Consider the following 22,767-nt stretch of genomic DNA (forward strand, 5'->3'; position numbering starts at 1 on the left):
ATCCAGGAAGAAATACAGTCTGGCTTCAGATGCCCACACTTAAGATGGCCACGGCCTGCTGTAAGTTTATAAAATAACAAACTACTGCTATAAACTAACAAAACAGACCTTAGTTTACAGACTAACTTTACTAGAATACATTAAGCTTGTATATTATAGGGGTATTTTTATTTAAAAAGTATAATTTCGGCCGGAACACCACTTTAAGTGATCTTTCCTACTGATGATCATTTTGAGCACTGTCATTTTCACCATTTTGCCGGCACATGCAGTTTTTTCAGGCTTGACTTATTTGGTATGAATTTACTCGACAAAACTTCATCTGTTATTTTATACCAGAACATCGGGGATTAAATTGTGTTTATGTGCATTCAATTTCATTTTAGTGTATTTACTCTTGAAAATATAGATTTGATCAACAGTTCCTCAACTTTAAAAAAAAAAAAAAAGTAACTGTCATTTTGTTATTCTGATGAATAGGCAGGGGAAGCAGAATATTTTTCTGATTTCTATCGGTTCAGTTTTTATGTTATGGTCAAAGAAAAGGCGGTAGTCGGTGAGAATATTTTTTTCTTGTTGATCAATGGAAAAATACAGGACGGCGTTGTGGTTTTTACAAGGTTCCAGTCTCCTCTATCGTCTCGTCACACAACTATTGTAAAATTGCTGTTAAACTGCAGGTAGTGTCTGTTTACAACAGAGCAGATGACAGCAGGAGATCACAAATACAATCGTGTGCCAGGAACGAGCCTGTTAACCCTTCAGAGCGAGAGACCTGGGCGCTAAACTAGGAGAGCTGCTGGATCAGTTGGGCAAGAGCTACTTATACAAGTGAGGGAAAAAAGTATTTGATCCCCCTGCTTATTTTGTACGTTTGCCCACTGACAAAGAAATGATCAGTCTATTTTAATGGTAGGTTTATTTTAACAGTAAGAGACAGAATAACAACAAAAATATCCAGAAAAACGCATTTCAAAAAAGTTATAAATGGATTTGCATTTTAATGAGTGAAATAAGTATTTGATCTCCTATTAATCAGCGAGATTTCTTGCTCCCAGGTGTCTTCTATACAGGTAAGGAGCTGAGATTATTAGCACTCTCTTAAAGGGAGTGCTCCTAATCTCAGCTTGTTACCTGCATAAAATACACCTGTCCACAGAAGCAATCAATCAGATTCCAATCTCTCCACCATGGCCAAGACCAAAGAGCTGTCCAAGGATGTGAGGGACAAGATTGTAGACCTACACAAGGCTGGAATGGGCTACAAGACCATCGCCAAGCAGCTTGGTGAGAGGGTGACAACAGTTGGTGCGATTATTCGCAAATGGAGAAAACACAAAATAACTGTCAATCTCCCTTGGTCTGGGGCTCCATGCAAGGTCAAGGCAACAAAGGAGTGGCTCAAGTAGAAGCACATTAAGGTCCTGGAGTGGCCTAGCCAGTTTCCAGACCTTAATCCCATCAAAAATATGTGGAGGGAGCTGAAGGTTCGAGTTACCAAAGGTCAGCCTCAAAACCTTAATGACTTGGAGAAGATCTGCAAAGAGGAGTGGGACAAAATCCCTCCTGAGATGTGTGCAAACCTGGTGACCAACTACAAGAAACGTCTGACCTCTGTGATTGCCAACAAGGGTTTTGCCACCAAGTACTAAGTCATGTTTTGCGGAAGGGTGAAATACTTAATACATTCAATAAAATGCAAATCAATTTATAACTTTTTTTAAATAAGTTTTTCTGGATATTTTTGTTATTCTGTCTCTCACTGTTATAATGAACCTACCATTACAATTATAGACTGATAATTTCTTCGTCAGTGGGCAAACGTACAAAATCAGCTGAGGATTAAATACTTTTTTCCCCTCACTGTATTTATAATTCAATTACTCGGCTAAAATCAATAGTGAATGGGGTGCATTGTGGTAGCGGGTGTTTTTTCGTGCTTTAGGCCTTATGCACATTGGGGGTTTAGGTGTGGGTGGATGGTACGGTGGACTGTCCAGCCCCATTGCAAGCAGCTGGTAAAACTCTATGATATCAATGCAAACTGAACAAAGATAGGCGCTAGCCTTGTAAAATTGAAAGGTGAATCACGATAGGTAATATTTCACACAATTAACATATTATCATAAATAAAATAAAGCTTAACGTGCAAATATAGCAATATAGTCCAAAGGTCAATGTGTATTGCCAATCACCGTGTCCATAAAAAGAGAACTTGAGTGACCATCTCTTCCTTAAATTCAAAGGGCTCCACCACATGCAAATAAATTATGTACTCACCATACTAAATTGTGCTACGTGCTGGGTGTTCAGTGTGTTCCTGCGCCTTTAAGGAGGGTTGGGCTCCCACCAGTCATCTGCCCTTCATCTATCCATCAGAATACATGTGCTCCCACTGTGGAGACTCTTCAAAGTTAGAGGTAGGGTCTGCAGGATACAGGGTGCCTTGCCAGGGCCTGCAGTTTACATATGTATTTTCAATTGTGTGCAACTAAACCCTTGTTTTTAATGCATACCGTTAGACAGGTTCATTCGGTTGGTCGCAGGCTGGTTGGTAAGCTGAGCTTGGAAATTCTTTGTTTTTATTTGACACCATACTAATATTACCAACCATGCAGTCTACAAATGCTCAAGATTAGATCTAGACTTTTAAGGTCCTTCAGCCAATCTTCTCTTGTAAATCCCTAGTAGTTCTCATTCGCCAAGTATAGACAATTACTTGTAACTCACCCAAAGGGAAGGATACCACACCGCCGCCTGCAAGCCACAGAGCCACCCACAAGTTTGGGTGGAAGACAGTGCTGCAGTGGTGCTGTGGGATGCTGCCTAGAGGCAGATTTCTATGTGGAGGGTATAGAAGGAATCACTTCCAAAGAGGTTGTTTCCCAATTGTAGGTGGTTGGTGAATGATTCCAATGGGGTCTAGGGCTGCTACCTTTCTGATAACAACAATGGAGCTGTTACTGCAGGGAACACTTAGGTGATTGGAGAGAAGCGCCCGGTGTCAAGAAAAAGTCTAACTTACAGATTTTTATAAAAATCGTTTCTTGAAGATAAGAGTATACATGTAGAGCCAACGCATTTGGTTAATTGCCTCCTCCTTCTACAGGGCTGTTTTTCTTGAAGAATGTTTAGGCTTTGAGAGGGTTAAACTTGCTCGATCAGTGGCTCTGCAACATGGCGGCGTGTTACGGAGCATGATAGGCTAACAGCTGTTTAATTTTAGTTCAGTATGCTCCCAGGGATGAATGCTCTGCACTAAACATTAATACCGCTTGGTGCTCTCCCCAGCCTTGTCCAGCCACACCAGCTGTAAGCCTCTCATAGAGTTTGACAGGCTGCCAGGAGCAAGGATGGATGGTCCACTTGTACCATCCACTCGAACCTAAACATTGAAGCCTCATGAAATGGATCTAAATGCCTTCATGTTCATGAGGCCTTAAAGGATATGTAAAGGTTCCTTTAAGGCCTCCCATGTCATTGGATTTGATTGAAAGCAGCGAGAGCCAATGGCCACGCTGCTATCATTCTATCCAATCAGGACCCAAGACACCGGCTGCAGCTGGTGTGCTTGTCCCCGTCACTGGAAAGACCAGGTTTATGTAAGTAAAAGGGGGGCTGCTGCGTCACAGGAGGTTTTTCACCTTAATGCATAGAATTTATTAGCGGCGGGAGAGGGGGGCCCCTCTCCTGCTGCCGATAAAAGTGATCTTGCAGTGAATCCACCGCGGAGACCACTATTATCGCAAACCGGACCGCCGGCCGAAAAAGAGGATACCGCAGTTATGGCTGCTAGCTGCTGCCATAACAACGATATTCCTCTTCAAAGTTAGGACGTATAACGGCGTGCGGCGGTCCGGAAGTGGTTAAGAGATGGTGGTGCCACTCTCATCATAGAAGGCCTCCCATGTTATTGGATTTGATTGAAAGCAGTGGGAGCCAATGGCTAGAATGCATTAAGGTGATAAACCTCAAGGGTTTACAACCACTTTAAAAGAGAAGTATGGATCACAGGAGCTAACTTTTGCTCTCCTGACCCAGAATCCGCTGACAGTAGGCTTTTGCTTTCAGCTGTTGTCACAGAACCACTCCAGGCTCTAAAAGCATCCTGACAATAATTTTGGGATCCACCTAGCTGCCTGATTGACAGCTGGCTCCACCTCTCATACGGGTGCTGCGGCATGGAGGTGAGTATGTATATTTGTATTTGTAACCTCAACCACCTCCTTTAATGTGTGCTACGTTAGGCATTCCATTTTAAAAGAGAATGGGCTGACAAGGCACCTCAATGTCCCAGAATAGGACCTGCACCATTGCTGGCAGTGCACTTGGTGCAGCACTGCAGAGCGCATCCATTGGCATGGTGCATTGGGGTGTGAAACTGCATCACAATAAAGGAAATAATGTGTGCATATAAAGTCTTTTTCCCTTCTCCAAAGACAGTCCTTGATAGGATGAGTAGGTATATAGCCCAGGCAGAAGACCATCACCTCCAGCAGAAGCACACATAGCCTCTTACCAGATGTGATTGACCACCCTATTACAGGTGTTCAAAACACACAGTAATACTCCAGAGATGGCTCAAAGGACGGTCTGACCCATCAGCTATTAAATCCAACCTTAAGCCCCTGTAGATCAGGATGGTCAAACAGCTTGTGGAGGTCGTTTCTCAATAGGCGATACACAGAACTGGATCTACAGTATATGCATCTCAAGGGAAGAAACAGAGCCTCCTTATAGCGCAATATGCTTATACATTTCAATGCATTAAAGAATTAAAAGCCAATCACATAGATCCATGTTAAAACAGCATGAATGTTCAGTTAGGGAAGTTTCAAACCCAGAAAATGGCTGCACTCCTCTCCATTCCGGTAACGCAATGACGTCACGCGCCAGGCTCCATCCTACGCGTTTCATCATAAAAAAAATCATCAGCGGCATGGCTAGGCGAAGAAAAACCCGCTTTATATACCCAGAGGCGGAGATTTCCGTAAATTCGCACATTCGGGAGGATCCAAAATACGAACTGCTATGCTTCCGAATTTTGTACGAAATACGTTTACGTTCAAATTCCTACCGAACATTCGTAATTGTTATGAAAAGTTAACAAACCTAACGAAAATTCGTATGAAATTTCGGACACGAATTAAGAAATACGAATTAATTCTAATACGAGACGGAACGAAACAAGTTTATTGACGGCGCAAATGTCTATTGTATCTCTCTCTCTCCTTGCAAAGAGGAATAAAAAAACTGTGTGTAAAAAAAAAATAATAATAATAATAATAATAAATAAAATAAAAAAATAACTAGGTTTGATCTAGGTCAGTGCCAGGGTTAGTGTTTTGGTCAAGGTCAGTATTAAAGGTCAAGGTCAGAGTCAAAGGTCAGGGTCAGTATTTTTTGGGGCAGGATTTTTTTAATTAGTATCAGTGGGCCTGAGTGTGTATATCTTCAGTGTTTATCATTATGGGCTCTCATAATCTGCGTGAAGAAACTGAATACTGAATACATGTCATGTCACCTTGTTAGGAAGTTTTGTACCCTGGTGTGCAACCAACGTACATTATTTGTTGTCTCTGTGCCAATTGAATTTTTGAACCTTTGCTGAAATTTCAATAAAAATTATTGGAAAGAAAAAAAAATCAAGAGATATCATTTACCACCAAATGAAAGCCAAATTTATCCTGGAAAAAAAAAAACGCAGTATAATCCATCTGGATGCACAAAGTAGTTGTGATGATATGCAGTTTTACTATCACATGTCAAAATTGCAAAATTGTGCTTAGGCATTACGTTTTTTTCCCCCTTAGACGCGAAGGGGTTAATAGCATGCAAAAGATATTGATATCACTTGTATACGAGATTTTTTATATTATTCACATAGTAATCACAGAGCAAAGGTTGTTACGCGGCACTTTCAGTGGATGTGGGAGACACATCACAGTGTAGGCAGCAACAGCAAAACAAGGGAAGTCTGACTATATTAACACGTGGAAATAGATGAACTATTAAGAGATAGTGGTACCACCCTCATCATATGGCACCTAAAGTAGGGAGGACATTTCTAAACATCCATTATTATTATTTCACAGTATAGGGTGTAGGTATGCATACCCTGTACTGCTGCAATCGAAAAATAGGGGGGACAGTACACCCCAGAAGAAAGAAGGTACAGTGGAACCTTGGTTAATGGGTAACGCAGTTTACAAGCATTTTGAAAGACAAGCAACTTTTTTTTTTTAATTCTGGTTTGTGAGTGTTGTCTCACAAAACGAGCAGAATTCAAGCTAATGGGGTGTGCAGTACAGCATTTGGCCGGAGGTGCGGGGGCGCCGGTGACACTCGGACGGTTCGGAGCCGTTCGGAAATACTTGGAACCTGTCGGAAATACTCCGTTCCTGAGTGTTTCTGAGCCTTTCTCAGTTCAGCCGAGCTGTCCCTGAGTATTTCCGAGGCTCTCGGGCGCCCCCCCACCTCTAGCCACATGCGGTATTGCATGCAGTAGAAGTCAATGCGGAACAAATTATCTTTGTTTCCATTGACTTCTATGGGGAAACTCGCTTTGATATGCGAGTGCTTTGGATTCCACTGTATAAACGTGACCCGACTTTGTTTATACCTTCTTTTTCTGGGGGTACTGTCCCCCTTATTTTCAATTGTGGAATAGGTGAACAAGCTGTTTGTCTGGAGTTCGGCTTTAGGAATGCATTCGTGGTGTGCAAACTGTTCTTGTTGCAGCCCAATACTTGGGATTACAGGCACGGCTCCGGCTGCTAAATGCATAACTCCCAACTTTATGAGATGAGAATGAGGGACACCTATTATCAAAAGTATGTAGGCATAGGACACACCCCCTGCCACACCCCCTTAACCTCCCTGGAGGTAATCCCGAGTGTGGCTCGGGGTGAATTTTCAGGACCAAAAGCGGTAACCCCGAGCCACAGTCAGGATCGCATTGCAAGATCCAGGCAAAGTTACTTACCTTGTCCCCAGGATCCTGCGATGTCTCCCCGCTGTGTGCGAGCCGTGTCCTTCGCCGGATCTATCACAGTGCCTGGTTGCGTTCCCTGCGAGTGACGCAACGCACGGGGACGGAGCACAGTGCCAAATTCAAAAAGTTAAAAAACACATTACACATACAGTACATTGTAATCTTACAGATTACATTACTGTATCACATTATTTCACATCCCTTTTGTCCCTAGTGGTTTGTCCAATGCCCTGCATGCAGTTTTATATTATAAATACTGTTCTTTCTGCCTGGAAACTGGAGATTGTCCATAGCAACCAAAACCGTCCATTTACATCAAAAGCGGTTTTAGACCAGCTAGAAAACAGCGATAATATATTAGAATCACTCGCAGAATTGAGTGATAGTGATTTGTGGGGAAGCGACAATTCTGCCACTGAGCAAATTTCAGTATTTTGGATTTGATTACATTAATACATACATTTTATTATTATTATATTATTATTTGTTATAATTATTTACAGTTATTTATTATATAATAATTTATGATTTCGTGTTTCAAACTTCATCATACCCGGTATGTCTACTAGACTCTTGTTTGGACAGATATAAGTGTGTTATTTACAGGCCTACAATATAAAACACCAAATTTCCATGCAAAACATTGTACCGCTTTGACATAATCATACCGCCAGGGAGGTTAAAGGAGAATTGTACAAAAAAAGAAGATTAGGTAAACCTTTATTAGCACTACTATTCCTTTATATTGGCTTTTGTCATTTACAAATGCAGCAATTTAGAAATCAGATGACAGGTTTAGCGCTGAGAAACACTTTTTAATAGATAAAAAGTGAATTTTATATACAACTATAACAACAACAAAATGAGGGACAAATGAGGAGGAAAGAGGGACAGAGGGACTTTGTTCCAAATCAGGGACAGTCCCTCGAAATCAGGGACAGTTATGCAAAACGTATGGTGAGAAAGCAGAGATGCCTAGTAATGTACAGCAGGTCATATATATCTATATATAGAATCAGTCACATTCCTGGAGCTCAGAAGAACATTCTGTACATCAGAGACATTTCTTAGTGCAAAACATGTTTGTTCTTAAAAACAAAACTTCAAGGAAAACTCCACTTCTGTAAAGAAATTGATATAACATACAGTATAGAATAAAGCTACATGCCATATAGTAACTTTAACCTCCCTGGCGGTATGATTATTTCAGATTTTAGGTGCTGAAAGCGGTACCATTATTTTGCACAGAAATTTGGCGTTTTATATTGTAGGCCTGTAATTCTTAGGAATAATTCACTTAAATCTGTCCAAACAAGAGTCTAGTAAACATCCCGGGTATGATAAAGTTTGAAAAACGAAATAAAAAATGATAATATAATAAATAACTATAAATAATTATAACAAATAATAATATAATAATAATAAAAATTATTTAATAATGTAATCAAATCAAAAACACTGAAATTTGCTCAGTTGCAGAATTGTCGCTTTCGTTACTTTCAGTGTTTGATGACGGATCTCCCCACCAATGACTATCGCTCAATTCTGCGAGTGATTCTAATTTATTATCGCTGTTTTCTAGCTGGTCTAAAGCCACTCTTGATGTAAAGGGATGGTTTTGGTTGCTATGGACGATCTCCAGTTTCCAGGCAGAAAGAACAGTATTTACAATATAAAACTGCATGCAGGACACTGGACAGACCACTAGGGACAAAGAGGATGTGTAATTATTTGATACAGTACTGTAATCTGTAAGATTACAGTATACTGTATCTGTACTGTGTGTTTTACTGTTTGAATTTGCCGCCGAACTCCGTCTCCATGCGTCGCAGCGTTCGCAGGGAATGGAGCTCGGCACTGTGAATCGAGCGAGACAAGGCGGCTCGCCGATCACAGCGGGGAGACATCGCAGGATCCAGGGGACAAGGTAAGTATCCTCTACATGGATCCTGTGATGCGATCCCGAGTCTGGCTCGGGGTTACCGCTTTTGGTATTGAAAATCCACCCCGAGCCAGACTCGGGAATACCGCCAGGGGGGTTAAAGTGATTGTAAAGTTAATTTTTTTTAAAATTAAAAATAACAAACATGTTATACTTACCTCCTCTGCTGCAATGGATTTGCACAGAACAGCCCAGATCCTCCTCTTCTGGGGTCCCTCTTCTGTGCTCCTGGTCCCTCCCTCCTGTTGGGTGCCCCCCACAGCAAGTAGCTTGCTAAGGGGGCACCTGAGCCGAGTCACAGCTCCCTGTGACCACTCAGACACGGAGCTGCGGCCCAGCCACGCCCCCTTTCTATTGTTATTGGCTGACTGACTGTGATTGACAGCAGTGGGAGCCAACGGCGCCGCGCTGCTGTCTCAGCCAATGAGGAGGTGGGCTTCTGGAGGGCCGAGACATTCCTACAACATCGTTGGAGCTAGAGGGACCTCAGGTAAGTATTAGGGGGGCTGAGGGGGGCTCTTGCATGCAGAAGGCTTTTTATCTTAATGCATAGACTGCATTAAGATAAAAAAAACCTTCTGACTTTACAACCACTTTAAGTAGAGGTAAACCCAATCACTAAATTGGCAAGTTTTAAAACGTTTATGTCATCACCAATGTAACTTTTTTTTAAAAAATTCTGCAGCTTTATTTAAAAAAACACCCGATGACGCTGCCATGAAAGTTTTTCTTTACGTACTTCCTATTATAATATGACAACTCTCTGTCATCACCTAGACATATTGCACAGGCATGGCCCATTGTTGTCACCATCAGGAAAGCCACCTTCTGAAATGCCATGCAGCCATCACTGGAGTTACAAAGTCACATAGTCAGGTTGGAAAAAAAAGACACAAGTCCAGTTCAACCAATAAAAAGGGAAAAAATATATCCTAATAAAAAAAAAAAAATAATCATACAATCCTATATACACAATCCCCACAGCTGATCCAGAGGAATGCAAAAAAACCCCCAATAAAGCATGATCCAATTTGCTCCAGAAGGGGAAGAAATTCCTTCCTGATCCCCCAAAAGGCAATCAGATATTCCCTGGATCAACTTTACCTATAAATATTAGTAGCTAGTTATATTCTGTACTTTTTGGAACAAATCCAGGCCTTTTTTTTAAATTTCTTGTCACCCCTTTCCTTCCTTACTCAAAAGTAAAAACAAACATTTTGGTTTTAAAGTGGTATAAAAGGTTTGGCTTTAAAAAAAAAAAAAAACATGTTATACTTACCTGCTCCGTGTAGTGGTTTTGCACAAAGCAGCCCCGATCCTCCTCTTCTGGGGTCCCCCACTGGCGCTCCTGGCTCCTCCCCCCTTGACCAGTGTCCCCCAATAGCAAGCTGCTGGCCGTGGGGGCACTGGTGCGCGCTCGCTCCTGAGTCCTGCTCTATGCGTCCATAAGACATATAGAGCCATGGCTCGGCCCCCGCCCCCTCTCTCTCCTCATTGGCTCACAGGCTGTGATTGACAGCAGTGTGAGACAATGGCTCACGGCCAATGAGGAGAGAGAGTCCTGAGGCTACCCAGCACACAGCTGGATCGAAAGGGAGCTCAGGTGAGTATTGGGGGGGGGGTGTTTTGGGGGAAGCAGCACACAGAAGGTTTTTTGACTTCATGCATAGAATGCATGAAAGTAAAAAAAAAACTTCAACCTTTGCAACTACTTTAAGATACACTTTAAGAGGTCTGTTTATAGAAAGTGCGCTGGACAAATTCCAGCAGTCACAAACACTCACTGTATTTTGCTTAAAGAGGTTGTATTGTCAGCATTGGTCATTTTTACCTACAGGTAAGTCTATAATAATATAGGTTTTTTATTGCACATTAATTTTGTATTGCACATTGATTTTTTTACACATATTCACTACATCTTTGCACTACAGGGGGTCCCCTACTTACAAACATCCAACTTACAAACGACTCCTACTTACAAACGGAGGGAGACAACAGGAAGGGAGTGGAAATCCACCCCTAGGAAGGGAAATTCACTCCTGTAAGAGTTAATATGGGGAAAAGGTGTCTTCACTGATGCTTTATCACCAATCCTTGTTTCCCTAATAACCCAAAATTGTCATTGGGACAGAAAGAGAGGTGAAATCTTCTGAAGAGGAGCACAGACAGCAAAACAAAGGTTACAGGGGTGATAACCCTTCCCTATGTTATCTAAAAAACTTAAAAATAGATTTTTTGGCTGGAGCTACACTTAAAAAATGTACCTGTTCCGACTTACAAACAGATTCAACTTAAGAACAAACCAAAAGTCCCTATCTTGTTTGTAACCCGGGGACCCCCTGTAGTCACTTTAGACCCTTATTTATAGATTAATCCACACAAGAATTATAAGTACATGTCACTTTAGTTTCTTTGTGTATGTTTTGTGGGTTCTCCCACTCACACCTTTGGGTGCAGTGACTGTGTCCCCATTATACGTATATTGGCTTATAATTTTTTTGCACAGAATTAGCACTTGTCACTTTATATCTATGATAAGAGAATTCATTGTACTGAGACACCTTTACCATTTTTTGCACAGGTTGAGCACCTGTCACCTATGTGTTTGGGTATAGTGATCGAGTTCTCATCATACGTACATTGTTTACAGTTCTTTTTTTTTGCACAGAAATAGCACTTGTGGCTTTACATTCCTGATAAGAGTAATTATTGTACTGATACACCTTTATTACCTGTTTACACAGATACAGCACCTGCCACTTTATACTTACCATTGTATTGATACACTTTTCATAACAGCGCCATTCCCTATCTTCTCATTTTTATTTGCAAGTCTATATTAAGGCTTACCTGTAGGTAAAATGAATATCTCCTAAACCTGTATGGTTTACGAGATATTTACCTCGCATGCAGCCGCTGACGTCAGCGGCGCATTGCACAGTGAAGGTCCGGCGTATCGCGCTGCAACCTGCCGAAACGGAGTGACGTCATCGCGGGTCCGGCCACTCACAGCGCCGGAGCTGCGAACCCGGGAGAAGCACCAAGGGAATATGTCAGCTCCCTCAGCGGTGACCGGGCGGCCCTTTCGGAGCTTCATTCTAAGGTAAGTATTTCATAATGAGCTAGTATGCAGTGCATACTAGCTCATTATGCCTTCGCCTTACAGGTTTTTTTGGGGGGGTTTTTTGGGCATACAACCGCTTTAATACATTTATTTCCTATGATCATCAGCTCCATCTAATGGCCATAATGTGATATGTTTCCTGATTGAGTTATCTTAGGAAACTACTGCATTATGGCCACTAGATGGAGCTGATGATCATAGGAAGTAAAAGAATTAGGCAAAATACAGTGAGAAATTGTGATGACTGGGCAAATGCTTGCGCCATTCATGAAGCATTTTTTTTTTTAATATATATAAATAGGCCGCTGTGGGAATTTATAAAAAAAAGGCCCCCATGTGAACCTCTTTCATTCCCTTCATGAGCACAGCATGGGTTCAATTTATTATTTATTCATTATTTCTGCTGGATTTACACCTGTGCATTTTTCCCCCAATGCATAATTATAATTGCATTTTTAACTAATGGAAGCGCATCAAAACACGGCAGTGTGCTTTGTTCTGCATTTGAAATTTGCATTACAATGCATGTTATTCGATTTGAATCATGATGCATTTACGCGCGCTACGATGCGACCATTGTGTGTGAGTTGACGATTGTCTTAATCCATGCACCGAAATGTGTTTCTATTCATTTTAATGGAGAATGAATTAAGCAAAGGTAGGAATGTAGCTATTTTCTGTTATGATAATCTTCTGAAGCCATTCATTGAACATTGCTAATAAACTATGAAGGGGGGTGTGACTTGGCACAATCTAAAATTCATTCAAACTCTTAAAAATGCATTGTATCAAATAATTTGGTAGTCACATGACTTACACTTAAATTATATTGCTCGTAGCATAAGATACAATTATTGAGTTGACATGATGGACATAAATAGTAAAATGCACAAACATGGAAAATATATGCATATACACATAATAAAACCAGATGTGTCTTGGTATTAAGTAGTACTCGACGCGTTTCATGGCGTTACAGACACTCATCAGGAGTGTAATAGGATAGTATACTGTAAAGAAATATCAATTATTAATAGTGCCCTCTGAAAAAAGAATTTTACCAAAAATTGGTAACAGGTCAGTAACTTACAACTCTGTCCCATGGCCGGGCCCAACCTCTGCCCGGAAATTTGTGGGGATCTCAGGTACGATGTCTCCCCCCAGGCTTGAGATGGGAAAACCCCCCCAAGGACGGCAGCCAAAGGAGGCAGCCAAAGGAGGGCCGGATGGCCACAACACAGTCCAGATGTAATATGTGTGCACTTATCGAATGAATGAATTAAGAATTTGTATAGCGCTACAAATGCGAACTGAATCGCTTCAAGGCCCTTGATCCCTCCTGAGTTGTCCTGCTTCTTAGAACAGGTGAGTCTTGAGTTTTTTTCTGAAGGCCCGATGGTTTTCTTCCATGCGGATGTTAGTGGGTAGAGCATTCCATAGCCGTGGTCTTTGGACTGCGAATCTTCGTTTTCCCTTTGATTTGTACCTGGAATTGGGAATGAGGAGGAGGTTTTGGTTCGTTGATCGTAGACTGAGATTAGGAGTGTAGTGTTTTATTTTCTCGCATAGGTATTGCGGAGTGTTTCCTTGTGTGCATTTGTGGGTGAGGCAGAGGGTCTTGAATGTGATCCGATCCTTTACGGTTAGCCAGTGTAGGGTCCTCAGGGATGCGGGGATGGATTCCCAGGTTTTCTTCCCGTTACTAGTCTTGCTGACGTGTTTTGGATGACTTGTAAGCGAGCAATCTGGTATTTAGGTAGTCCTATGTAGAGGGAGATTGCGTAGTCGAGTCGGGAATTGATGATTGTTCCTACTACTGCTGCTTTGTCCTCTTCTGGAATGAACGGGATGAGTCTACGTAGTAGGCGGAGAAGATGGTGAGAGCCGCACACTACTGAACCTATTTGTGCATCCATCGACATCTCTGCGTCAAAGATGACTCCGAGAATTTTGGCTTTGGTGCTTGGGGAGATAGTTTGTCCAAGGATGGTGGGTGATATCCATGGGGTCTTAGCTTTTGTATTACGTTTGTGTTTGCGTCGAGCGTTGTGTGCTACAAGGGGTGTGAAGAAAAAAGAAAATTAATGAATGGTAGTAAGTAATGTGAAGGGTCAACTAAGTGTTCCCTCAAGGGGACTACGTATGGAGTGATAAGTGTAGATGTGCACACTGCACAGATTGGATACTAGCCCACAATTAGTGAAACCTACCCAAATTAAATGTGGAAAGAGTGATGATATAACCCCATTCATTTCCGGGCAGAGGTTGGGCCCGGCCATGGGACAGAGTTGTAAGTTACTGACCTGTTACCAATTTTTGGGAAAATTGTTTTTTCAGAGGGCACTATTAATAATTGATATTTTTTTTACAGTATACTATCCTATTACACTCCTGATGAATGGCTGTAACGCCATGAAACGCGTCGAGTGCTACTTAATACCACGACACTTCTGGTTTTATTATGTGTATATGCATATATTTTCCATGTATCCATTTTACTATTTATGTCCATCATGTCAACTCAATAATTGTATCTTTTGCTATGAGCAGTATAATTTAAGTGTAAGTCATGTGACTACCAAATTATTTGATACAATGCATTTTTAAGAGTTTGAATGAATTATACATTGTAACAAATAAATAAATTCATCTCTCTCTCTATATATATATATATATACATGTATGTACTTATTTTCATTTTATTTGATATGGCCTCATTTAAAGTCCAAGCTCCTCTTCTGTCCTGCAATTGCTAATAAACTCTTTTGCACACATAAACATGCAATCTAAGTACAGTGAGCTCTCAGTAAGTGGCGCCTGTAGTGGCGCAGCGCACCGTGCACAGACACACAGCGAACAATGGGAGCTGTCGGAATGTTACAAGCAGGTGTATTTATTTTTTGTCACAGTCCAGTTATTTATTAAAAGCTGATAAACCCGGAGCAATTATAGCGAGGCATGTGGGAAGACATTGTTAAAGAAGAATATAGCAGAGGCAGGAGGTTAATGATTAAACCGCGACCGACTTCAATAACCTGTTCACAACCCTAAAAACAATCTACCCCATCCAAATTTTTCTTATTAAAAAAATCTGTCATTTTTAGACCATAAAAACGTTGGCATGGGTTTTGTTTATGGCTTTTACTGCATTGTGTGCTCCGCATCCTTGGAATGTCTAAAAGCGTGCAAAGTGGGTTTAAACAGTCAAAGAAGAACTCAAAGCACATATAAAAGAAACAAATGAATGCAAACTTAAGATCCAGGCCTTTTCTGGCACTTTTTATTTAAGTAAAAATCAGCATTTTTTGCTAGAAAAATTACTTAGAACCTCCCAGACATGATATATTTATTTTTTTAGCAGAGACCCTAGAGAATATAATGGTGTTTTATGTCACACGGTATTTGCGCAGCGGTTTTTCAAAAGCAATTTTTTGGGAAAAAATACACTTTAATGAATTTTAATGTAAAAAAAAAGCACAAATGTATAACCTGATTTTTTTGGGGAAAATATGTAAGATGATGTTACGCCGAGTAAATATGTCACACTTTAAAACTGCGCACACTTGTGGAATGGTGACAAACTAAAATACTTAAAAATCTCCATAGGTGACGCTTTAGAAAATGTTTAGAGCTACAGAGGAGGTTTAGTGCTAGAATTATTGCTTGCTATCAGTGTTTTTTTTAGGGGGGGGGTCAGCACCTCAAACCCCCCAGCCCCGCCCACTCACTGTCTTACCCCCATCTAGGTGGCAAGTGCCAGGTATCGGCCAATAGGATCAGGCATTGGAAGCGGGATCGGGCATTGGAAGCGGGATCAGGCATTAGCATCGGCAGTGGGATCAGGCATCAGCAGCGGGATCGGGCATTAACTTCAGCAGCGGGATCAGGCATCGGCAGCAAGCATCGGCAGAGGGATCAGGCAGCGGGATCGGCATTGGCAACGGCAGCAGGATCAGGCATCAGCAGCGGGATCGGGCATTAACTTCGGCAGCGGGATCACGCATCGGCAGCAAGCATCGGCACCGGGATCGGGCATTGGCAGCAGGATTGGGCATTGGCATCGGCAGCGGGATCAGGCATCAGCAGCGGGCATCTCCTCCATCTCGGTGGCCGTGCGTCTCTTTCCCTCCTCCTAGGCACCCAACAAGATCGCCTGTACTTTCAGCCAATCGCGTGATGGGTCTCACGACTCGCTTCCTGATTGGCATCGCATACTAGCTCATTATGAAATACCTTAGAATGATGTCCTGGATCGCGTCGGCCCTCTGAGTACAGCACAGACATCTTCCACTGGAGTTACTTCCAGGTTCGCGGCTCCGGAGCTGTGATTGGCTGGCGCCACGATCACGTCACTCCCGTGAATGCCGGTCACGGCACGACTCCTGAAGAAACGGCACCAGCAGTCCATTTCTTCAGTGCACATACACCGATGACATCGCAGGAGCGCATATACTGCACACAGTCCAGCTCAGCTCCTCGCTACCTCCTCGTGGGATTTGATTGACAGCAGCAGGAGCCAATGGCACCTGTTGCTGTCTCTATATCCTGCGAGGAGAGAGAGATAGAGAGGAGAGAGCTGCTGCAGACGGGCACAACGCTGGATTGAAATAGGACTTTGGTAAATATAAAGGGAGCGAGGGGGCAATACAAATACTGGGACATTTTTCACTTTAATGCAAGGAATATTCTGCCTTTACAAGCACTTTAAAGCCCACCTTTGTCACCGTGGCATACATTACACAGTTAGTAAGAGGTTAATGGTGCCATTTTTTCAATGTATAGGGTATGGGGCTGGGTTATCGAAAGAGGTCTATTCTTGGGTTGTGTTTCTGACTATGTCCAGGAAGGGTTTGAGTTTTTGGCAAGAACGGAAGACGTAATGGGGTGCCTGGTCAGCCTGCCCATGCCTAGAGTTCAGCTTTAACATAACAAACTGAAGACATTTCTTGCAAGCCGCCCTCCCTTCTCCAGTGACCCAGATCCCCTCTAATCTAATTCAGACTTTGTTAGCTCCAAATTAATGTAAACAGCTTTGTTTGCCAAGCAGACCATGGAGGTGAAGTTAATTATCCTGGAGCTGTGTGCATTGTAGAATCAGAGAGGAAATGGCCTTATCACCTCCCCCAATTACAGATAAGGGCTTGAGTTAGGTAGGACAGATGTCCCCATTCCTAATAAGATTACCTGCTATGCCATCACAAACCAAATCTGTACCAATACCCACCAATAACCAGACCACACAAAAGTTTGGATACAAATTGGCCATAGCAGCCTTTTATTAACATGTAACAATAGAAACAAAAACAATTCCATTAAAACAGAAATATATGTATTAAGGTAGCTGATCTTTGGAGGCGCTACACCTAAAACTGGTTAATTTTTAATTGTGGAAACAATAGGCCCCCAGCCGTCACACGCCAGTTGACAATAACCAAACTATCCGCAGAGACCTCTATGTCCCCAGTTAACCCATGGTTAACTAGAATGCAACCGAGCACGTCATACCACAGATGGGTCCCCAACCATTACCCGAAGACTCCATACCACAGATGGGTCCCCAACCATTACCCGAAGACGCCATACCACAGATGGGTCCCCAACCATTACCCGAAGATGCCATACCACAGATGGGTCCCCAACCCTCGCCCGAAGACGCCATACCACAGATTGGTCCCCAACCATTACCCGAGGACGCCATACCACAGATTCCCCAACCATTACTCGAGGACGCCATACCACAGATGGGTCCCCAACCATTACCCGAGGACTCCATACCACAGATGGGTCCCCAACCATTACCCGAAGACGCCATACCACAGATGGGTCCCCAACCCTCGCCCGAAGACGCCATACCACAGATTGGTCCCCAACCATTACCCGAGGACGCCATACCACAGATTCCCCAACCATTACTCGAGGACGCCATATCACAGATGGGTCCCCAATCATTACCCGAGGACTCCATACCACAGATGGGTCCCCAACCATTACCCGAAGACGCCATACCACAGATGGGTCGCCAACCCTTACCCGAAGACGCCATATCACAGATGGGTCCCCAACCCTTACCCGAAGACGCCATACCACAGATGGGTCCCCAACCCTCACCCGAAGACTCCATATCACAGATGGGTCCCCAACCATTACCTGAGGACGCCATACCACAGATTCCCCAACCATTACTCGAGGACGCCATACCACAGATGGGTCCCCAACCATTACCCGAAGACGTCATACGACAGATGGGTCCCTGTGTGTAATTTAATCTCAGTATAAATACAGCTGTTCTGTCAAGCCCTCAGAGGTTTGTTAGAGAACCTTAGTGAACAAACAGCATCATGAAGGTCAAGAAACACACCAAACAGGTCAGGGATAAAGTTGTGGAGAAGTTTAAAGCAGGGTTAGGTTATAAAAAAATATCCCAAGCTTTGAACATCTCACGGAGCACTGTTCAATCCATCATCCAAAAATGGAAAGATTATGGCACAACCGCAAACCTACCAAGACATGGCCGTCCACCTAAGCTAACAGGCAAGGAGAGCATTAATCAGAGAAGCAGCCAAGAGGCCCATGGTAACTCTGGAGGAGCTTCAGAGATCCACAGCTCAGGTGGGAGAATCTGTCCACAGGACAACTATTAGTCGTGCTCTCCACAAATCTGACCTTTATGGAAGAGTGGCAAGAAGAAAGCCATTGTTGAAAGAAAGTCATAAGAAGCGCCGTTTGCAGTTTGTGTGAAGCCTTTTAAGGGACACAGCAAACATGTGGAAGAAGGTGCTCTGGTCAGATGAGACCAAAATTGAACTTTTTGGCAAAACGCTATGTGTGGGGGAAAACTAACACTGCACATCACCCTGAACACCCCATCCCCGCCGTGAAACATGGTGGTGGCAGCATCATGTCGTGGGGACGCTTTTCTTCAACAGGGACAGGGAAACTGGTCAGAGTTGATAGGAAGATGGATGGAGCCAAATACAGGGCAATCTTAGAAGAAAACCTGTTATGCCACGTACACACGGTCTGACTTTTCGTCTACAAAAGTCCGACAGACGCCGACGGACAAAATACGGCTGACATTCCGATCGTGTGTGGGCTTCCCCGGACTTTCAGCGGACTTTTCCAGCCGCAAATCTGGCGGACTTTAGATTTGAAACATGCTTCAAATCTTTACGTCGTAACTACGCCAGACCCAGAAATCCGCTCGTCTGTATGCTAGTCCGATGGGCAAAAACCCACGCTAGGGCAGCTATTGGTTACTGGCTATCAACTTCCTTATTTTAGTCCGGTGTACGTCATCACGTACGAATCCGTTGGACTTTTGTGTGATCGTATGTAGGCAAGTCCGTTCATTAGAAAGTCTGCCGCAAGTCCGCCAAAAGTCTGCCAAAAGTCCGTCGAATGTCTGTCGGACAGGCTGGCGGACTTTTGTAGCCGAAAAGTCCGACCGTGTGTACGCAGCATTAGAGTCTGCAAAAGACTTGAGACTGGGGCGGAGGTTCACCTTCCAGAAGGACAACGACCCTAAACATACAGCCAGAGCTACAATGGAATGGTTTAGATCAAAGCATATTCATGTGTTAGAATGGCCCAGTCAAAGTCCAGACCTAAATCCAATTGAGAATCTGTGGCAAGACTTGAAAATTGCTGTTCACAGACACTCTCCATCCAATCTGACAGAGCTTGAGCTATTTTGTAAAGAAGAATGGGCAAAAATGTCCCTCTCTAGATGTGCAAAGCTGGTAGAGACATCCCCAAAAAGACTTGCAGCTGTAATTGCAGAGAAAGGCGGATCTACAAAGTATTGACTCAGGGGGGCTGAAGACAAATGTACCCCACACTTTTCATATATTTATTTGTAAAGAATTTGGACAACCATTTATAGTTTTCCTTCCACTTCACAATTATGTGCCACTTTGTGTTGGTCTATCACATAAAATCATAATAAAATTATTTTTCATTTTTGGTTGTAACATGACAAAATGTGAAAAATTTCAAGGGGTATGAATACTTTTTCAAGGCACTGTACATCATATGCGGCCTCATATGACCGTGTCCATGGGGCTTTTGGGTACAAGGACCCATGTTATTCAGTATGGACCAGCCTTTCTCAACCTTTCCAACACAGAGAAACCCATGAAATAACTTTTCCGGTCTCGAGGAACCCCTGCTAAAAATGATTATATCTACAACTCACGATACATTAGTATGATGGTCAGTGGGAAGAATTCTCCTTACACTTGTGGTTATTGAAAAGAATTCCCCCCTTATAGATAGTTAAAAAGATCATTTGGGATCTTATCAGAGAGGCAGAAATTGCTCATTGCTCAAGGAACCCGCAAGCAACCTCTGGAGGAACCCTAGAGTTCCCTAGTTGTGAAACCCTGGTGTACAAGTTTTAAGCCCCTTCTTCTGTTTTTACCAGACGTTCACAACTTTGCCTTATTGTTCCTCTCTGAGTCCCAAGGTTGAACCCCCCCCCCCCAAGAAAAAATTATCTATGGCCCTTAATGGACCTAATGGATCATTTCCTGTCTTTTTTTTTGCCTGACTAGCAATGTCACTCTATTAGTTGCTTTAACAACGGATGCTTTTTGTTCAATCACGAAGTGAACGGCCCGAGGCTACCAGAATGCTGCCAGATCCATACATAAAAGAGCCAAGTGCCAAACGCAAGTTAATTGCATTAAGAAGACAAATGCAGAATGTACCCAGAAGTACACAATCTGCAAAAAAAAAAAAAAGATCATTGACTTATTAATGAAGCTAAATTGGGAACAAGGGATTTCTTATTCAAAAAGATCACTGAGCAGAGCCAATCTGAATGAAATGCTGCCGAGGGCTATGTTTTCTGTGCACCCCCCCCCCCCCCCCCCTCAGTTACATGTACCTTGTAAAAGACAAATAAGTGTAATTCCATGTCATTAAACATTAAGGGCCTGCTTACATGTTCGTGGCTCATTAACGCACGTGTGTTAGGTCACACATTGACATGCATTCCATTAAGGCAGCCCATTGAAATCAATAGGCTTCCACGTATAAAAAAGTAAAAAAAAAAAAAAAAAATCAGACATGTCACAAAACATAAACATTTGCTGCAACACATTATAGTTCAATGCCATGAGCCGCATCCGGACTGTCCGGGCTCTTTACACAGTTTTATTGATAATGTTGTCATTTTAAGTGGTGGGTGGAGGCAGGGGCGTTGCTAGGTCTACAAAAGATCTGGGGCTAGAGCCCATAGCAGCGTAGTAAAGAAATTCAAGCACGGGGATATATATATATATATATATATATATGTATATATATATATATATATATATGTGTGTGTGTGTGTATATATCCCCAGAGAGCCCCCCCTTACATTAGGGTCCCCAGAGAGCCCCCCCTTACATTAGGGTCCCCAGAGAGCCCCCCCTTACATCAGGGTCCCCAGAGAGCCCCCCCTTACATTAGGGTCCCCAGAGAGCCCCCCCTTACATCAGGGTCCCCAGAGAGCCTCCCACTTACATCAGGGTCCCCAGAGAGCCTCCCACTTACATTAGGGTCCCCAGAGAGCCCCCCCTTACATCAGGGTCCCCAGAGAGCCTCCCACTTACATCAGGGTCCCCAGAGAGCCTCCCACTTACATTAGGGTCCCCAGAGAGCCCCCCCTTACATTAGGGTCCCCAGAGAGCCCCCCACTTACATCAGGGTCCCCAGAGAGCCTCCCCTCCCCTTGGGGACCCCTGCAGAGACTCGGGGCTATGGGCCCCAGATTCGGGGCTATAGCCCCAAAAGCCACCCCCTAGCGACGCCACTGGGTGGAGGTGATTATTTTGCATAGCTCCCAACATTTTGAGATGGGAATGAGGGACACCTATCAGCAAAAGTATGCAGGCATAGGACACACCCCTTGCCACGCCCCCTTAAAGGAGAATTGTACAAAAAAAAAAGATTGGTTAAACCCCACAAGTGCTTTTTTTGCCATTACTATTCCTTTATGTTGGCTTTTGGAATTTACAAATGCAGCAATTTAGAAATCAGATGAAAGGTTTAGCACTGGAAACACTTTAAGATAGATAAAAAGTGCATTTTATATACATTTATATAGATCAGACCAAAATGAGGGACAAATGAGGAGGGAAGAGGGACAGAGGGACATTGCTCCAAATCAGGGACAGTCCCTCCAAATCAGGGACAGTTGGGGGGTATGCCTGCATACTTTTGCTGATAGTTGTCCCTCATTCCCAACTCAAAAAGTTGGGAGGTATGATTCATGCATAGTATGAATCTATCCATGCCCCCCGTGGCCACCCCCTATTCATGCGTTTGGCCCCTTTCAGGGCACCGGGCGCATGAATTAGAGCAGCAGGTTTTTTTTTTTTTTAAACCCCTGATTAGAGCCAGAGGCTCTAAAAGGCTTCAAAATAGGGTGGGCTGGGGTCGCTGAGAATGCAAACGGAGCCCACCCAGGTGTGTTACAATTGAATATTCGCTGTTGAAACACTGATCCTCAATCCGGCTAATCAGAAGCCGGTGTGAGACCCGTTTTCCAATTGGCCGAAAAGAGAAAGAGAAGAGGGAGGGAGGGAGGAAACGGAAGCCAACGCCCCCATCGTCGTAATGACCCGTAGAGAGCAGGAGAACGGGAGGCCGCCGCCGAGCATGGGAAGTCGCCAGTGATGGGGTAAGTGTTACCGACCGGGGGGGGGGTGGTGGCATACTGTT

This window comes from Aquarana catesbeiana, linkage group LG05 (genome assembly GCF_042186555.1).
Source record: "Aquarana catesbeiana isolate 2022-GZ linkage group LG05, ASM4218655v1, whole genome shotgun sequence".
NCBI classification, from domain to species: domain Eukaryota; kingdom Metazoa; phylum Chordata; class Amphibia; order Anura; family Ranidae; genus Aquarana; species Aquarana catesbeiana.